Source organism: Phocoena phocoena, chromosome 17 (genome assembly GCF_963924675.1).
Source record: "Phocoena phocoena chromosome 17, mPhoPho1.1, whole genome shotgun sequence".
Lineage (NCBI taxonomy): Eukaryota > Metazoa > Chordata > Mammalia > Artiodactyla > Phocoenidae > Phocoena > Phocoena phocoena.
This window is the reverse complement of record NC_089235.1, coordinates 27530159-27550972: the sequence shown is the minus strand read 5'-3', so window position 1 is coordinate 27550972 and position 20814 is coordinate 27530159. Positions and strand designations below refer to the sequence as shown.

Genomic DNA, 20814 nt, shown 5'->3' with positions numbered 1-20814 from the left:
CATATTTACGGCTAAGCTTGTACAGTTCTGAGGCTATAAAACTAGAGAGCATATAAAGAAGTGAGATTCATTTTTAAAACATATCAGAATATCTACCCTGATGTCTGTATTGTCAATCCAAAGTTATCAGCTTCACAGATATACACTTATTCCAATGTTGTTGTCATACTCCTCTTTAATAACTGCCTTTGTGTAGGTTTTGCCATAGGAGAAAAGTAGCTGCATTAATTCATAATCACACTACCTAAGTTGTCAACCAAAAGCAAATAAGATGAGAGTACAGAGAAGCAGCATACTGTACAAATAATGATAGTTGCCTATTCAGAAATAGTCATTGTATTGGAACATATACACATGCATATACACACACACAAGCACGCACGCGTGTGCACACACACACACACACACACAGGTGGGGGTGGCAAGGTAAAGGAACACTACACCAGAATGCTAAATCTACTTTGTAATGTTTTTTATTTACCTGATGGGATTATAACACTGGTTGCCATCCCAATAGCACCTTAAAATAAAACCAGGGTAATTTTAAAATGCAGACTTCCAGGCTCCACCCTAAATCCCCAGAAATCTGAGTCTGAAAGCTGTAGTCAGAGCACAGAGGATTTTTTTCTGCTCTCAGATGCTTCTAAACTTGATATAAGGCCACTGAGTTAAAAGACTGAAGCCATCAGTTATAAAAAACATTGCCATGTGGTGGTTCAGTTTATGAAAGGTGATGCTCACAGCAGCCATTAGAGTTAGATATTATCATCCCCATTTTCCAGATGACAAAAGAAAGCTTTCAGAGATTAGGATGCAAAGCCAATCGGTATCTGAGTCCAGATCTGTCTGATTCGAAAGGTGTGCTTTTCACAATATACCAGACTTAAACCAAAAAGCTTCCATGGTGTATAACTGGGGCCACAAAGTGTCCAGTGAAAGGATACCCACAAAGAGCCAGCAGTGTATTTTGTTCAGTAAGCAGTGGTGTTTTGAAAACTGCATGTGAATCTGTTGGATGTCAGCAAATTTCCAAAAGACAATACCTCCTGAAAAAATAGTCTCCTTGTAATATCTGACATGAAGAGTTTTTTGAGGGGAGGGACTATATTTGCAATATTTGTTAGTTAACTCGTTTTTAATGTTTTTATTTATTACTATTATTGTGTGTGTGTGTGTTTACGCAACAAGCTTCTCTAATTCAAAATTAAAGCAGAGCATGGGACTCCCCTGGTGGTCCAGCGGGAACTAAGATCCCAAATACCGTGGGGCAACTAAGCCTGCACGCCACAACTAGAGAGCCCACGGACTCTGGGACCCGCGCTCCACAACTAGAGAGAAGCCTGCACGCCCCAACGAAGAGCCTTCACAGAGCAACGAAAGACCCTGCACCCGATGCAGCCATAAATATATAAATAAATAAATATTAAAGCAGAGCTTTGCATAACTCCCAAAGGGATGGTAACTTCATGTAGCCGATACGCTCTTCCATCTCCTTCTTTCTTATTTATCTCTTTCCGCCCAGATTGCTAGATACAAAATGTTAGAAACAAAAGACTTCATATTTAGACAGGGCTGCTACTCTCAGGTAGCCATGTTTGAGAATGCTTTTATGTCAAAAAAGAGCAATTTCAGCCTTGTTTGTGAGCCCTGATTTAAAACTTCCTTATTTTTTTTTTGAAATTACACATTTAAATAAATAATAGATTTGAATAACACTATTTAAGTGCTCATTTTTGTCCATCATCCCAATAATCAGACAGGGTAAAGGAATTTTTTTTTTTTTTTTTTTTTTTTGGCGGTACACGGGCCTCTCACTGCTGTGGCCTCTCCCGTTGCGGAGCACAGGCTCCGGACGCGCAGGCTCAGTGGTCATGGCTCACGGGCCCAGCCTTTCCGCAGCACGTGGGATCTTCCTGGACCGGGGCACGAACCCGTGTCCCCTGCATCGGCAGCGGACTCTCAACCACTGCGCCACCAGGGAAGCCCAGGGTAAAGGAATTTAATGCCACTTTCTACAGATGAGGAAACTGAGGCTCAAAGAAAGTGCAATTGAGCACAACGGCCAGGGCAGGAATTACACACAGGTCCTTGTGCCTGCACTTGTAAGGCCCTTCCAAGGTTCTCCCTTCCTGAGGAGCTGAGAACCCTCCTTCTGGAAAGCCCATGCTCCTCCTGAAGGTATTAAGAACCATCACAAGTACAACAGTGCAAAGAACTGAGTAGTTAAAAAATTTACCAGGCACAGTTAAGCTCTTTCAGCTCAGAGAGTAAGTCTGAAAAGGTTGACTGATGTACTAATTACATTTTGAGGAGAAAATAATAACTCATGATAACTTTTCTAAATTTGTTAGTATATTCTGATTTACTTAGATATAAAGATAGAAAATTCTGACTTTTTTTAAACTACTATTTTGTAAAAATAATAATACTAACTTTAAAAGATTTTGGTTCCTGTAGTAATGACAACTTTCTAATACAAATACTCTCATTACTGATTTCACAATTTAATACTTTACAGAAAAGAACTTTGTGTAGCCAATCAACTTCAGTGTTCCTTAGACAGAGTCATGGGATATGTTTGCCACCATACATAAGGGAAACTCAAATTGTTGACTGAAAAATGGTGAATTTGATCTATACTTGACAGTTGCTAACAGGATTTTGCAGCTAAAATCTTGGCTCCTAATAATACTTTAACACATTAAATGTATTAATAACCTTTTTAAACAGCAAATTGTTAACTCTACTTTGATAGACTCTATTTTTGATAGACCTATTTTCCTTAATAATTTCTCCCTCAGCTTCCACAGAATTACACAATCTTTCCAACTTCCTCACTGGTTTGCCTTGCTTCCACCCACTAACATTGGACATAAATACTGTACAAGAAGCTCTTCCCTGCCTACTATTCCTTATTCTCAGATTCATGCATTTGCATTTCAACTATTACATATCACCTCCACAGAGACAATTCCAAACTTGTGCTCCCTATTCCTAATGCATCAGTCAGTTATTCTATCAAATGATAACTTCAACTACTCACTTAAAAACCTAAATTCATATTGTCCTCTAATTTGAATGTTTATAACATTGATTCAACCCTTAATCATATGCTCCCACTGAACTGTTTTTCCAGTGTCGCATGTAGATAGTCTTGATGAAATAATTAAATTTTCTAATAAGAAAAGTGCCCCTTAAAATGAGTAGCTTTTTTTTGTTTGTTTGTTTTTGTCTTTTTTTTTTGCGGTACGCGGGCCTCTCACTGTTGTGGCCTCTCCTGTTCCGGATCACAGGCTCTGGACGCACAGGCCCAGCAACCATGTGTCATGGGCCCAGCCGCTCCGCAGCATGTGGGATCTTCCCGGACCAGGGCATGAACCCGTGTCCCTTGCATCGGCAGGCGGACTCTCAACCACTGCGCCACCAGGGAAGCACAAAAATGAGTAGTTTTTGAGTGACTGAGTAAAAAACACTTCCCCAGCTACTCAAATGAGGTCTCCTAATTTTAGGTACCATGAGAAAGGCTGGAATTACCTCCAGATCATCCACACACTAATGTCATGGATGCAAACTCCTTGAAATCCAGAACTGTGATCTAGTTTCCTAGTATTTCCCACAGTGCTTAGAATACTTGAAACTTGTTAAGCACTGAATCACATGTCCCTAAAATCTGCATGTTAAGGTTCTAACCCCCAGTACCTGGGCATGTGACCGTATATAAAGATGGGGCCTTTGAGAGGTAATTAAGGTAGTATGAGATCATATGGGTCAGATCTAACCAAGTATTACTGGAGATCGAGACACCAAGGATGTGAGCATATAGAGAAAAAGTCATGTGAGGACACAGCGAGAAGGCTGCATGTCAAGGACAGAGGTCCCAAAACAACCAAACCTGCTGACGCCTTGATCTTGGACTTCTAGCTTCTGGAATTGTGAGAAAATAAATTTCTGTTGTTTAAGCCCCCAGTCTGCAGTATCTTGTTATGGCAGCCCTAGCAAACTAACATAATACTCATCATTTATTTGCTGGATTGATTAAAACTTGTAATTTGCTATTTTTCTCCTTCTCAGACCACACTTTTTAAGGCATATGCACAAAGAAAAATGCCTTGAAATTATGGATTTCTCTTTGTTCTTTTTATTGCTAACTTAGTGTTTTAGAAAAGCTCTGCTATTTCTAGTCCCCACATCCCCTACCAAAGACACATTAAATTTAGGTTACTTGTTCCTTCAAATAATGTGCTGTAGTGGAATCAAGGCCTATTGAAAAGATAAAACATCCAGGTAAAAGAGCGGCAGGGGTTTCTCTTCCAAACACCCTGCATATGTGTTGGAGGGGGATTGTGCAATATTTTCAGGTTATAATATTTTTGGAATCCTCTTCAATTCAAACTTAAACAGATCAGTCCTTAAGTCCTGAACAGGAAAGGGCTTCATACAGTTGGTTTCCAGCCATATGGCCTTCCTCATCCTGAACTGTTTATATTACCCTGAGACACTAGACACAAGAGCTATAAGGGAGAGATGAGATTAAAACTTATAACCTGCTGTTACTTTAGCTGGCTTGAACCAAGGTAGCAACTGTTCAATAACTGTATATTGAGAACATTATCTGAGGTCAATGGCTTTGAAGACATGCTAAGGGGTCAACACACGTTTTGCCAGCCAAAAAAAAAAATCAACATCAGATGAAAGACTGTTATGGGCTGAATGTTTATATCCCCTCAAAATTCGTATGTTGAAACCCTAACCCCCAATATGAGAGTATTAGGATGTGAGGCCTTTGGGAAGTGATTATGTCACAGGGTGGAGACTTTATAAATGATATCAGTGCCAATATAAAAGGGACCCCAGAGAGCTCCTCCCTCACCTCTTCTGTCAAGTGAGGATGAAACATGAAAACAGCTGTCTATGAACCAGAAAGACTCATTAGACACTGAATCTGCCAGTATCTTGATCTTGGACTTCCCAGCCTGTAGCACTGTGAGAAAAAGTTTCTGTTCTTTGTAAGTCACCTGGTCTATGGTATAATTATAGCAACCCTAACAGACTAAGACAAAGGGTCATATTTGTAAATAATAAAATCCTAGGTAACACAGCATATATTATGAGATGACAGTAACCTAGTGGGTTAGAATTCAGAGCCTCTCATCAGACTGACCTGGGCTGAAGTTTTGGCTCTGCTACTTACTAGCTCTGTCACCTTGGGCAAGTAACTTAATCTCATTGATTTTCCATTCCCCAGTCTATTATCTATAAAATAGGAACAGAAATAAGGAACCTCAGAGACCTAGGCATGTTTTTTTTTTGCCTAGTCCATAGTAAGAATTTAAATAGCAATTATATATTATTTTTTAAACCTAATAATAGTGAATACTCTTTTTGCTTACTAAAATTATGTTTTAAGAGTAAATTATTTTTGGAAATGATTTTGGAAATACTCACATAATCTTTCTTTGTGAAGAAATTTGTGACAGTAGTTGAACATATGGTATACACAAAAAAGATACATTTAAGAATTCACCAAATATTATAAAAAAGCAAAATGTCACAGTGGTACTTTGGGGAGCACAGTATGGTGAGATGACATTTTTGTAAAGTAAATAATAGATGAAGACAAAGCAGAGTAACTTGATTTAAGTAAAAATTGATATTGATCAGGGATACGTAAAAATATAGAGGTACAACCTGTAGGCAGTAATAACACACAGAGTTATAATGAAAGTTTATATGCATTCTTTCTCTATCTCCCCTCCTCCCTCTCCTACCCTTTTTTTTTTCTTCTTCATTTTTTCCTTTCTAGAACTGCAACAATGTCAGGAGAGAGGTCTGGAACAGGAAAGGAAGATCTAGTAATTCTGAAATAAAAAGACTGCAAACATGATGGTATGGGTTCAGAAATTAAATACAACAAAATGTTCTCATATTTTATTGGTTCAGTAATCTAAATTATTACTAAAACTATATTGTCTATCTGGAAGAGCAAAAAGCATAGATATTTCTGAACTCATTTTATAGTTTTTATAATATTTGTTTCCAATAAGATATTTTTATTTGAAATATTAAATAATCTCAACATATTCCAAAATAAAATTCATTTTGCCAAACACTAGACTCTATTTTAGGGCATAAAATGTGCATGAATACAAAGTCACACATATTAATTTTTTGCTGGCCTCTTTTTTGCCTCACAAATCTATCATTCCTGTCACCTCCCAATTTTCTTTCCAGATAGCCCTCTCTAAATCTTGTGTTGCTTTTGTCCTCTTCCTTGGCCCTTTTATAACACTTTTCCTGCTACACATTTCCCCTGTATGCTCCCATATGTTCCTGACTTTGGATAACAATGTCAAGAGAGTACTGTCAAATCTCCCAACCTTAGGACCTTGCCAAGTCATTGGAGAAGAGGGAGAAGCATTGCATTCCAAAATTTTCAAGGGTCTTAATGACCTAAATAACCATAAGTAATCACTGTTACTTTGTTTAATTCTGATAACTTCATGCATTGCCACTTTTCACATGTACCATTTCCTTCCCCAAGTAGATGGTCAGTTCATGAGGGTAGGCCCAGTGCCTGGTCTTGTTTCTAAACTTTAAATCTCCTAAAACACAGTGACTTAGATTTGGTAGATTCCCAACAAATATTGGCTGAATGAACGAACAAGTGTTCAAAATCTCACCAATTATGCCCAGAGCAGAAACACTACGGAAGACTCTGAGAAAACAGAACTGGAACATATATAGCAGCACAGTTCCAACTGAAAGCATTGTGTGTTTTTAAATCTTCTGTACGTAGGGAGCTGTTGTGAGTATGTCTATTTTGTTACACAAATGTCACTGACCTATTGATGTACACATCAAAGTATCCCTTTTTCTCCACCTTTTAAATAAGGCACAGTGGTGTAACTCAAGTTGTGAAGCCAAAAAGTCTTGGGTTCAAGTCTTTACTCAGCCATTTGACAGCAGTGGGACATTTGACAAGTCACTTGTTTGATCCTCAATTTCCTCCTGATATTACCATCTAGGGTAATAATAAATTCCTTCAGGGTGTTACAAAGATGAGGCACAACATGACTAAGCACTTAGCAATCAGTCTGATCCAGGAGGGATGATCTATAAATGGAATGAAGCAGTAGCAGTGCAGCAACAGAACTGGCAGTAGCAAGTGCTACTGTCTATCTACCTGCCAACTGGACGTCTGATTTAAAAAAGGAGTTTGAACTGAACTCCAAAATATATAACAGATACTCTATAATGTTCTTTTAAATATGAGTCATTTATTGCTCTATTTAGAAAGTACTGAACTGCAGTATTCTATATTTTTGGTTTTGATCAGTTATGTTCTTATAACACTCAACTTTGGGTTGCAGTATCATTGCAGAATTTATTTCTGTATTACCTAATAATTCTAATCAAACACAAACAAGATAGACATACACATACTATATATACATATATATGTATATATATACATATATATACTATATATGCATACTATATATGCATACTATATATGTGTGTGTATATATATATATATATATATATATATATATATATATATCTACAGCTCTTATAATGTTCCAAAAGAAAGGACTAAAATCCCATCAGTCACAAAAGAAAAAAAGTTCCTTTATGGCATCAGTTGATCATAAACTTCCAAGAATGTCATTGACATTTTTAGCACGTTTCAAAGTTTTCCTTTTCACTTTTTTCCCTGTCATCCTCTTATGAATTTTTAAAAGGTGTTAAAAGTGACCCCTTCAGCACTCGGCTTCTCCTCACAACACTCTCAACTTCTCAACATCAGCAGCAACTGCCTCAGTTAGCTGCATGCCTTCCCAAACTCTGAACTGTGTCATCATTTGACTGTGCTCCACTTTCAAAATCTCAAAATACAATATTCTCCTCTGATCAAAACCATCCATCCTTACACCTCTCTTATCCTATTAAAAACAGTGAACCTACTATTACTTTTCATTTTGACCTTCAGGCTCCCAAATCTGCTCTGTTCTTAGTCGATTCATCTTCTGTAGCTGCCCTTGCCTCCTTCCCCAGCCCAGATTTATGGTCAGTCTGCAATAAAATACCTACTACACCTAGAAAGCCCAGCTCTTTGCTTTACGTTATGCGTGCCTTGCTAATCTCCTAATCAAGGAAAAATCAATTGTTTGTTGACTCATTCAAATTACATGTTGCGTTGCTAGAGAGAGTGATGCAATTGTGTCAGCTAGTGAAAACAAATGGTTAATTTTGCCAACTTCCTCCTTATGGCTGTAGACTCTTTGTATAGACCTCTTGCATATTCTCTGCTAAATTTCTATCCCTATGCTAGTTAATCTCAACCTACCACCTTGAGTTTACCTGAGAAAACTAATCATTAGATGGCAAACTCCCTGCAGGCAGGGTCCTTAACTAATCTTATTGACCACTGAGTCCCCATCCTCCAGTACAGGGCTGAATAAATAATGAATTTAGTTAACTAACAAACTGATACAATTCCCTTCCTCTTCTAAGATGTGACCAGCCTCTTCTTGTGCTACTACTGATCATACCAACCTTCTTAGAACATTCTGAAACTTGCTCCTGAAAATTACTTTCCTCCCCCAATACCTCTATCTCTTCTTGCTAAGGGGGTTCCATCCTGAAAAAAATAAATACACATCCATAGATCCTTTATTATGGCTTAAAAATACATCTCTCCTCCAATAATATTACTCCCTTGAATAATGTTTCATTTCTACAATTAACACTTAACTGAACTTACTTCTTGTCTTCATATCTTCAAAGAGCCCATGTGACCTTAAACATGGACAACTGGATTTCTGCTTGTATTTAACTCTAATATGCACATTTTTTCTCAATGACAACTAACAGACTTTTCAACACTTTTACTGAAAATATTCAAACAAACAGATAATTTGAAAGAATAATACAATAAAATCTGAATAATCACTCCCTGGATTCAAAAATTATTAACAAATGATTTGATTTACAGACACACACTTTACCATGACTTATATGAAATTAGGTTGCAAACATCATGGCATTTATCCCTAACTAATTCAGCATGCATCTCCTAATATCACTTATAACCTAGCCCATGTGCAAATTTTCCCAATTCTACCAAAATTTGATCTTTTTTATAGCCTTTTTAAAAAAACTAAGATCAAATAAAGCTCCAAACTCTGCATTTGGTTGTCTTTAGTCTCTTTTAATCTAGAAAAGTCTCCCCACAGTGATAATGCCTTTTGAAGAGACTAGGCCACATGTCTGGTATCTTCATGAAAAATACTAAACCCTGTGAATTTGTATGATTATTTCCTCATGGTTCAGTTTAACAGCTTCCACTTTCCCTGTATTTTTCTGTAAATTGGAAGTTAAGCCTAAATAGGTTTTAGATTCAGCTTAAAACGTTCTGGCAACAATATTTCACAAATGGCACTGAAGACTTCATACTGCATCCATCAAGAGGCTCATGACCTCAGGCTATTAGTGACACCAGGTTTGATCACTCAGCTCTTTAAGGTAAATGGCAGATGCAATTAAGAAGTAATCCTTGGGCTTCCCTGGTGGTGCAGTGGTTGAGAGTCCGCCTGCCGATTCAGGGGACACGGGTTCATGTCCCGGTCCGGGAAGATCCCACATGCCACGGAGCAGCTGGGTCCGTGAGCCATGGCCGCTCAGCATGCGCGTCTGGAGCCTGTGCTCCACAACGGGAGAGGCCACAGAAGTGAAAAAAAAAAAAAAAAAGTAATCCTTGAGCACAAGGAGAACACGTTATTCCCCAAAATATTTGTAACTAATGGTTTTAGCACCTGTGGATGATTCTTGCTTGAATCATTTATTTCAATGTGAATTACAAACAGCTAATTCTAGCATTTCTTACACTTACATATTTTGTAAAGAAGAGCTGTCCTTCATCAACTAAACAAGAGTTCCTCCTAATAAGCAAGCCAACCATTTATTTCAATTTATATTATTTTCAGAATCGATTTATTAATATTTTTTTAAATTTAGAGTATCAGGATGGACTCATGGGCTTTATTCAGTGTTTTACAGTCTGTTACAGTCACTCTTGTTGGAGGAGGTCACTGAGAGGATGTGACCACTGGTTGACCCTAGAGTAGGATCCGAACAATCAGAGGCTTCCTACCCCCTCCCCTGTCCTTGTGTTAGGCAGGAAGCTAGCCCTGAGCAACAAGAAGTGGTGCGCCCCATAGCCGCCTAATCCTGCCAAACAATCTGCCAACCCGGCCCCAAACATGCCCCCATCAGTACTCCAAAACAGTCAGGGGACCAGAAAGATCCCCCACTGGCCGACTGGAGGGACCTTCCGCACTCTGGCCCATGTACACACCTCACGCTATCATGTCCATAGATAAACTTTGGCGGCCATTAGGTTCATTAAATGTTCATAAATATTCTACGAATACATACATCTGATTATAACAGACTGAATTATGGGAAGGACATGCGCAGCAGAGCCTCTTGTTATATAACCTGCAGCTGTCAATCAAAACTGTCAATCAACAACCTTGCCTTAAAAACTCTATACCCCAGCCCTCCCGGGCCACTGCCTTCCTTGGCCTGGCCCGCCTCTCTCTTGAAGTGTTCTCTCTGTTCTCTCTGTATTTTCAATAAACTCTCTTGCAACAGTTAAGACCTCAAATTCTTCTTTGCGTCCTTACCAACAACCGAGGCCCACGGGAGGAGGGGTCTCCAGACCCTCTTCCACTAACACTTGGAATGTATATTTAGGCACTTCCAGGACTCAGTCTTGAGAAAGCAATGTGTGGTTAAGAACATCTGGACTGGTTACGTAACTGAACCCCATCAAGGCTTCTATACAGGGATTCCCCCACTTCACAATTACTAAAGACCTGCATTAGTACCCATTTTCACTAACTGAAAGAAATCCAAAGAGGATTTTCGTTTTATGAATAAAATCAAGAAGCGAAAATAGCATTCATTATTTTGCATCGAGCCTCATAGAGACAGCACACACCAGAGCATTGAGAGTGGCACCGCCAAGTTCCCATTGCAGGAATTACACTCAGCATCTCAGCAGCAAGCCCCTGTACCTTTAATTGTGTTTGTGAGCATCTGTGCTTTATCCTGATTTATTTTGTGCATCTATTAGCAAGATGTGTCCTAGGGTAATTGCTTCTTCTCTTTACACCATTTCGGCTTACAAAAGGTTTCACGGCAACGCTCCACTTTCAGAGAGTGGGGGAAATCTGAATAAACTTTTAAGATCCTGGTGCGTGGATGCAGAAATCGATTTGCCTTGCAGCCACCTAAGAAAAGCCTTGTACATAAGTTGTCCTGATTATTAAAACTGCCACTTACCAAGTTGGAGTAGTCTGCCTCTTTCTACAGTCTCTCTTTGCCCTCCCTGTACAGGGGCCAGTTTCTAATTTCACCTGACATTGGGAACCAACAACGACTGATATTCAAATTTATCTGAATTTGGCAACTGGGAGGCTCTTCAAGCTAGTTCCTATTTACAGTTACAGTTTACAAATAAGGTTTATACAACCTTATTTGTCTGGGGTCATTTCCTTACTTCCTGGCACAATGAGAGATCCCAGGCTCATCTTATACTTTTTCTGCCCGGACTTAAAATCAGCAAATTCTCCAGAAAGTTTGGTCCCCTTGAGTGGGAAATGGTATTTAGAAACCATAATTTGTGCACTAGATGTGCTCATTGCTGCTGAAGAAACATTGCTTGGAAGTAAGGAGACAGAGTTAGTAAATCTATTTTTAAAATATGTACAGTATATTTTAATATCTGATAGCCCCCTTTGCCCTTCTTTTTCTGAGTTACCCTAGCTATTCTTGCTTTTTCTATTTCTTCTATATTTAATTTAAAATCAATTTACCTAGTTCCAGAAAATCTTCTTACTGGCCTTCCTATTTAGTCATGTTACATGCTCAAATGCATGTACACACACACACACACACACACACACACACACACACACACAAGAATGTGACACATACAATCTTGAGAACTGATCTCTTTATGATGCTGTCACACCATATCCAGAATCATGGAATGTTTTTTCACTTATTTAAGTCTAATATGTCTCATTCATTTAGTTTCTTCTTAAAATTAAAAGATTTTAATCACAGATTCAAGGACCTTTTTCTCAGGTCTCACCTTCCTTCAAGCCTATACAACATCAGCCTTGCTGAACAACACTCGTCTCTCTATACACACACACACACACACACACACACACACACACACACACACACACTCCTCCTAAGCTTCAGTGGCTATCCTCCTTTTTCTCTTTCTCTGCCTTTAACCAGATCCCTTTACATCCACTCAGAAAAATGCAGGTGTTTCCCAAATGTCTGCCTCCTAAAGTTTTAATGTAGGTAATTTTGTAACATCTTTCTCTAGTTTTCAGTGTGTTTCCAGCTCTAGATCTGAATTTCAATTGCATATTGGACATTTTATCCAGGTTAATATTAGAACTTCATGTTAGTGATATGTCCAAAACTGAACCATTCTCCCACCCCCAACCAAACCAGGCCCTCTTCTAGATATTTTTATTTTCTCCTGTTTTGTTTTATACTCCTGGTTTTCAAGATATCCAGATTCCCAAACTCAAAAGCAGCATTTGATAGTCCCTCCACCTTGGCCTCCAAATTCACTGATTTTATGGACTTGCAGATTGACCATCATCTTTGAAATCCATTGCATCACGTTCATTCACACTGCCTCTACTATAGTTTATATTTCCCATTCTTTACTGAAAAATATTATTTTCAAGTTCCAAGGAAACTCTTTAATAATAAAATCCTTTTTCACACATCTGAAGAGGCAATTAAGAACAGCATCCTAAAATAACATCTTGCAGTTATATGTGTTTTATGTTTTTAACAAACAGATAAAATGAGCTTGAAAAATGTCACATACAAATATGTGTAACAGTGAAATTCTGAGGTGGAGATGATATTGATAGTGAGATGTTGGTAGACAGAAGAGACACCCATATTTATAGATTTACTGTGTTATGAAAGAATTGGCTGTTCAGTTTTCCTTTACAAAAGAATAACTTTCCACGTCACACTGCAAAAACTTCAAGAGTAGAGACTGCATTTTGTACTAAATATTTGTGCAGTGCTTTTCCCACAACCTCATCAAAGCCACCATAGACACAGAACCATCTATTCTGTCCTGACCACAGAGCATGAGTGGCTTCTTACAAATGTCCACGTATTGGGTCTGTTCAGAAAATCCTATGGTCCTGGAGAGCTGTGTGATGGCATGGTCACTTGAAGGCCCTTTCAGCACCAGTAAAGAGTCTCTGTGTAAATGGTGCCATTTTCTGTTATTTCTGGCCGCAGCACTCAGTAGTAAAACTTACCAAAATACAGTCATTTTAAATAATGTACCAAGAATACATATATAGCAGTTGTTTTATGCTAGGTAAAAGGAAACAAACAACATTTCATCTCTACAAATGGAGCATCCCTGTACAGAGGGAGAGACACATGGTGTCAATTCAGACATTCCTATCATTTGTCCCTCTACTACCTATGGAGCCTTGAGCAAATTACATATCTCTCCAAGTTTCAGTTTCCCCAAAAATATAAAAATGATGGTATCAGTCATGGAGGGGAAGGACACATCGAAGTGCATGTATCTGACACATCAATAAATGTAGTCTTATTTTTCTTTCCCTTTCTTCTTGATTTAATGAAAAAGTAGCCTTTCCCTACTCCAGCCTGTTAACAATTTCCAAACTGACTCAAAAATATGTTGCTCCAGTTATAATTTAGCATATGGCTACCAAAATGTGTATAAATATTTTCTCTAAATACATGGATTAGGTACAAATGCAATTAATTTCCACCGCTGATGTTTAAACAAAATATTCAACTACATTATTCTAAGCAAGAAAAATATATATAGATAGATGGATGAGTCATATGTAATTTTATGAAACATATTGATGCAAGTAAAATCTCTAGTTTTTCTTTAATATGAAGGTGTATATTGAGACATTCCATTGCATCTTTCAGAAAAGCAGGATAACGTTCCTATGATCTCCGCTAAAATTCTCCTCTCCATTTAGATTTATACACAGCCCAAGAAATAAATCTTGCAGTCCTGACCCCAGCTGCGGAGTCTCCAAGGACAGTCCAGAAGACATTTATCCTAAACACTAACTGAAGTTCTCCCACTGCCCTCTTTATGCCTAGGAATGGAAAGAAAAAGGAAATCAACACCTCTATATTTTCCAGAATGCAGTCCCATAATAACTGCATCATACATAAATTAAAAACCTTTAATTTTATGGGAGAATTAGAAAAGCACAAAATCAATTTTCCACAATGTAAGTTTGTTATTTAACAAGAGTCTAACAAAACAACAAAAAAAATCCCCAATATTTTCTTGAAAATCTAAAAAGCTACAGGAAAAAGCAGAACTACTAAAAGTTGGCAATAGCTGGGTTATATATATGTATTCTACATGTCAAAACTTAATAATAAAAAGAAGAGTGATGACAGACATTTATGTAAGACTTCCTAAATATGTAATTAGTTTCTGGTACATTCAGAAATCAAACTATTACTTAAATTTTATTTAATAATTATTGTTCTCAAAGTCATGATGTAGTAAAAGTAATTGCCCTCATTGTCACTAATGTGAAAGTTTGTTGCCACTGTCAATTACCGAAGTTTATTAAAACGTCACACCGAATTATGAAAATAGGATTTTAAAGGTATTTATGCATGTCACTAGAAGTAGCAAATGATAATAATAATGAAACAATTAGAAAATAATAACAGCAACTTCAGACCAGTAAGGAATTTTTTAAATTAATTTTTAATTTCTTTCGGAGCTCCATAAACAACTTGAAGAATACATTTTCAACATTACCTCAGTTTTTCATACACAAAATAGAATTTTCTTAATGGCAATGTGATAAAAGAAGTGAAGAAAATAGCTGTATTTTTTAAAGTCACAGCTAATCATCATTTAAAAATAAAATTTTGAAAAGTCAGAGAGGAGAATAAATTAATTAAATTGTAAGTAAAATATTTTCAATTTCCTTTTTAGCATGTAAACAATTCTAAATACCCACTTCACTTCTCTTCTACTTCCAGTGTAGAGTTTTATTTGATTTGATGCACTGTATAATTAGTGCTTACAATATCTGTAAACAGTAAGCAAAGCATTTGCTTTAGTCAAATGCTTTCAAGAATGTAACAGATAGAGGAGCTTTTCCACACACTTCTTGCTAGCTGCTTTAAAAAAATGACTGTTTTAGTTAAGAAACAATTATTCATATAGCATGCGATTTTTCTAAATAGGAAAATATAATTTTTTTGTATATCAAATGTATGTGCATTCTTTTTCTATTCCATTATTTTCACATTCTGATAGCATCATTGTTTTGCACAAATTTGGTAGCTCTTTTAACCACTAGCCTTTCATAAAAATTAGAGAAAATAAACTATCTTTTTTTTAAAAAGGCAACATATCTTTTGTAATTGAGTGCCTTTATAAAATATGTGTTTGAAACTTTTCCCCCTTATATCTAACACCGCCACAGTGTGGCTGCTTGATGCACACTAAGAAAAAAATCAGTGTGCTACTTGCTTGCTTATAATCATGTAAGGATAAAAATAAGAAATAATTAAATGTTTACTTTTAATGATTAAAATTTCTCCATTTAAAAATTCTTGGACAGACCACACATTCAAGACAGAACCCCAGGTAGGGTTTTTTTTTCTCTACAATGTTCAAGACTGGGACAAAAAATGTAAAGTTAATTCAGTAATACAGGATTTTTCAAAATGTCCAAATTTTGGCATCCCCTAGAAAAGTTCTAGCAAATTCAGCAGGTTGTTTAAAATTTGTGACTATTTCTTTGTTGCATTCAGATAATAAAATACTTAAGGTCAGTTAGTGGTCCAGAAGCCAATTTAATCTTATGTGTCTTCTTTCCCTCATCCTCTACCTTCACCCCAAACCCTCTCTCCCAGCGAAACATTTTTTATTTCCTCTCAGTAAGCAGTAAAAAGTAGTTTGCATGATTAAGTTCATCAGAATCAGGGTGGGTTGCTTACTGAATTTAAGAACAATATTATTTTTCCATGAGAAAACAGTAGGCGGTGCTAATTCTAGGATACCACATTCAAAGATTTAAACCAAAACACTCACAGACCAGGTGACCAGTTTTTTAAAGAGTTGTGGAATTTCCAATATAATTCATGGAGGAGGAAATTTCAAATTTTCAATGTAATAGAAATTTAACATAAGTATGTAATATAATGGACAATCAATATTCCATGAAAACCTACTATGACTAAAGGTTCTTAACATGATCTTTATTTACAGAATACTTGCACAACTAAATATCTATTCCCACTTGAAATCCTATGAACATCTTCTTCCACCCCATTATGGTTTTAATCTCATTTGGAAACATCACACAGTACCATCTACATTCTTAAGACACCAATCTTAAGACACAATTACCTCCATCTTAGGGAAGCAAGTGCTCCTCTTAATGAAAATTCTGGTATTATTACTCAAGATTTTCTTTCTCACTCACTGTCTTCTCTCTTCTAAAAGAACTAAATGACTTACAGTGCATACACCCTACAAAGAAATATTATTCACATGCATTGTCTTGCATTTTTAAATAAATGAGCATATCTACTTACAAAATTATTATGATAAAAATGATTTAAAAAACACAGAACATCACAAGGGGCTTTTTAAATGTTTTTGCTGGCCGTTTAAATCATACGAAAGACTGCATTTTAGTAGAGTGCTCACCACAGCAATAAAATCAAAATTTACAGCTGCGTTACATAATATTTGTGTCAAATCTTTGAACTATGCCCTTCAGGATACCAAGTCTGGTGTATACATGTAACAGGACTTTCTAAACAGAGAAAAGCTACCCTGGGTACAAAAGTAACTCACACTGCTACTTCCGAAGACCTCTGAAATGAGAGAGTACATTGTGAATTTAGAAATATATAGTTTTCTAAATATTGCAATAAATTTTAATCTTCTGCAGATAAATGATCACTTGCACTCCTCTTTCACCACAAAGAGTAAAGAAATACAGGCATAAAACTTCATTCCACCAACTGAGCTTGCAGACTTAAATATTTGCTTGAAAATCCATAGTGTATGTTATTAACATGTTTGTTATGGGCCCTTTTGTATATTGGATTTAGTTTTTATGCCTAGTTTTATAACCTACAAGAAAACTTAATCTGAGAAGTAAAAGTTATTTCACTTGCCTTATATTTATTTTAACAGAATCCAAATTATACAAAGCTTCAGAATCAAATCATTTAAATAATGGCCTCTAGACAACACAAAATTTATTTGGCCAACAAGTTTTCCAGCAGATTCTGTCACTGTGTTAAATACAGAAAAGGCTTTTTATTACCAACTGTGGTACATCTCCAAAAAGTAGTACCAGATTACACTGGAAATGTCACAGGACAATCATAAAATACCATAAACTCTATAGAACACATTCAGCACTGAGTACTGTGCAATGCTATCAACACACCGAAATCTATTACCACCATCACCAACCCCTAGTCCTGTCCTGTGGCCGGTTCTCCGGGAAAAAAAACCTTTGTCACCACCATGAAGTGGTTAAAAAGAGGGAAAACACATTGTCCCTTTAACACTCAACCTTATGGGTGTAGTCTCATTCATGCAAACTAACAGTTTCGTCCTCAACATTAAACGCAACTGACCATCACAGAAAGTAACTATCTCCCCCCACCCTGGAAGGCGCCAGGCACTTAAAACTAAATCAACACAACAGGGAAAGAAAAAATCCAAAGACGGCACCGCTAAAAAGCCAAACCCTTTGGAACCGGCAAAACAGGCTGGGAAAGACCTACTGCGTTGTTTACTCGATGCAAACAGGAGGCGCGGGAGTTGAGCTTGCGGGGGCCGCTGCCATCCTCAGGGATCTGGAAAGGTCTCGAGCTCCCGGGCCCCGTGGCTAGAAGCCAGCCCCTTCGGAAGATGCCGCCCCTGCCGCTTCTCTCCCCCAGTCTCCCGCGCGCACGTAGGGGCCGCCCCGGCCGGCCCGAAGCGCATCCTCGACCCTCGACCCTCCTGCTCTGCAAGTGGCCCTCGGTGAACTTACAGGGCCCGCCGGCTGCCGCGTCCCCGGCCGGCGACGCCCGGGGTGCACGACGCCGCCCGCTGCGGAGACGACCTGGGCGCAGCCGAGGGAGGGACGGTATTTTGCGCACATCCAAAAACCAGCCCGAGGCCGGGGACTGACTTTGGCTTCCCCTAGCTCCCTGCACGGCTTTCCCCACCCCGGGCTGCCCGGAGCCGCGAGCGCGCACACACGCGCACAAACACACAAAACACACACACACACATACACACACACAGATTTCTTTGCCAGGACCAGTGTTGCCATTGCAAACCCGGGAAACGCCTCCAAGGGGACCAAGTACCTGCTCTCTGCGAGCTGCTCAGCTGTTCACTTCATCCTCCGTTGACAAGGAAACCAAACCGCACTTCATTTTTTTTTTTTTTTTTTTTCCAGAAAAACCTTCCACTGCCATCATTTGAAAATTGATTTACGGGGAGGGGAGAGGGAGGAAGAAAGGATAATATAGATATAGATATCAGGATATCTTTCATAAGATTATCTCGGTTTTTAAAAAAAGTCAGATGTGCAAAAGTCATAGTTAATTTAAAGGAGGAAAAAAGTATTCGCTTAAAAATAATCCCAGTAACCAGCTGCAAGAAAAGTTTCATGTTATCAATGGGTATCAAAAACAGTAGGGAAAAAAACGAATTTGTTCTCCCCGGCTTCCAAAAAGGGCACAAAAATAGAAAATTCATGTCTTTGCTCAGTGGTTTGTACCAGTATTGCAAAACCACAAACTTATAAACACTGTCGTAAAATCCCACCTATACAAAAATCTTATCAGCAAAAGAGTATGCCAAAAAAAGAGTTAGAAACATGCTTTTTATTTTTACAAAGAAAAAAAAATAGGCACCATACTTCACATCGCTTTTTCCTTCAAACCAGTTGCATATCTTGCTGGACTTGGGAGTCGCTCCCAGCGGGCATAGTCGCCGCGGACTCCCAGACACAGCGCCTTGTCTACAGAACCATTGCATGCTAGAAAAACTTGGATTCAGGAAAAGGCTCAAAACCATGCTCCTCCAGCTTTCCCAAATATGAACAGTAATCAAAGAAGTGGGAAAAAAAAAAAGAAGAAGAAAAAAAAAAGGGGGGGACCAAAAAAAAAGAATAGGACAAGAATGCCACTGAGAAGGTACTCACCGAGAGGGAGTAAAATGTTGGAATAAAAATGAGATTTAGGATAAAATACAGTATGGCGGTGGAAGAAGGAATGAAGCGCGTTTTTTTCTCTCAGTCTCTGCCTCAGGCACTGACACGTGACTCGCAGCCAGGCTGACTTGCAGGCAGCCGGGAAGGACCGAGGCTGCGAGAGGAGAAGCCCCACGGAGCCCAACTCCAGCAGACCAGGCGGCGGCGGCGGCGGCGGCGGGGAGCCCGGCGCCTGCGAGAGGCAGCACCAGGGGCGGCAGCAGCTGCAGCTCCCGGCGAGGCTTCCTCCGCTGTGAGCCCAGACGAGCAGGTGCCCCTCACGCTGTGGCTGAGCACACGCACACGCACACGCAAGACAGGCAGGGCGCCGGCGAGAGGGGGAGCCGAGCGGGGCTGGGCTGGAGGCGCGCAGCTGCCGCTGGTACTGCTGCTGTTGCTGCTGCTGCTGCTGAGGCTGCTGCCGCGGTCGCCGCCTCCGATGGGGAGCGCGTGTTCTGGGGCAGCTCGGGGGATGCTGATCAAACGCCTGGGGGGAAGTGAACAACTTGCTGCTCACCTCAAACTTGTTGTTGCTTGCCACTTCCTTGTGTATTCATCTATTTTTCATCTCAGCGTAGTTACCTGGGGAGAGATCCCATCCCTTTCTCTCCCGAAGTTTCACTATTAAAGCCCTACTGCACTCAGTCATTCCCCCCCTCCCCCCCGATTTCCAGTTTCTCATCCCTCCTAAACTGCCTTGGCCTCTGCCATTTCCTCCCCCTAGATCTGCGCTTCCCCCTCGCGGTTCTCAGGGAACCTGGCTCAGCGCGCTACGGGGGCCGTTGTCACGGGCAAAGCCACCGGCAATCTTTATTGCCAACAGAACCCACAGCATCTCTTTTGCCGTCGTCAGACAGGAATGTTTGCAGTTTGAAAGACAAAACAAAATCTCTCATTTAGGCAACCTGGTCCAGGGTTTCTTTCTTCAGGTTTCAAAGCGATGCGCGGGGGTGGGGGGGTCGTTAATTTATTCATTCTTGGACCAGGCATTGTTTGTTTTGTCTGCGTGTGCGCGCGTGCTTCCAAGCTCCTCTGGAAGGTCCCTGATCCATGGCAAGAGGCTCCTGCCAGACTGTTCCCCAAGTTGTGGGCTGAGCTGGAAGTCAAAGGAGAGGTGCCAGGGAAACAAGTGAGTCCATTGTGTAAATGCTCCCTGGGAGAGAGTGAGCACTTGGCGGTCGAGAGGGGGAGACGTGCACCGGGAGTGAGGCGGCGGCGCAGCCCGCGAGAGCCCAGGTGGCTGAGCTGTGGATTGTGAAGGTGAGGGTGAGAGAAGGATTACTCCACCTAGCATCTGGTTAGGATGCCTATCGCTTGAACAAAGATTCCATCAGCCAATCGCTGGATGCAGTGGGATTCTTCTATTGCTTCCTGTTAAAGAATCAGTTTTCTGGGAGCTTGAACACATCTATTTTTCTTCATTTTTGTGCAATACTAATATCAG

The 20814-nt window shown here is 39.3% G+C and overlaps 1 protein-coding gene across 1 annotated transcript in view; it reads right to left on the bottom strand.

Moving 5' to 3' along the window:
• RALYL (RALY RNA binding protein like) overlaps window positions 1-19416 on the bottom strand; it is an 850423-nt gene extending 831007 nt beyond the window's left edge. The window contains exon 1 of the mRNA XM_065895776.1: window positions 19323-19416. The gene's annotated coding sequence lies outside the window, so the exon portion shown is untranslated. The remainder of the gene's footprint in view (window positions 1-19322) is intronic.
• Between the last annotated feature and the right edge of the window lie 1398 nt (window positions 19417-20814).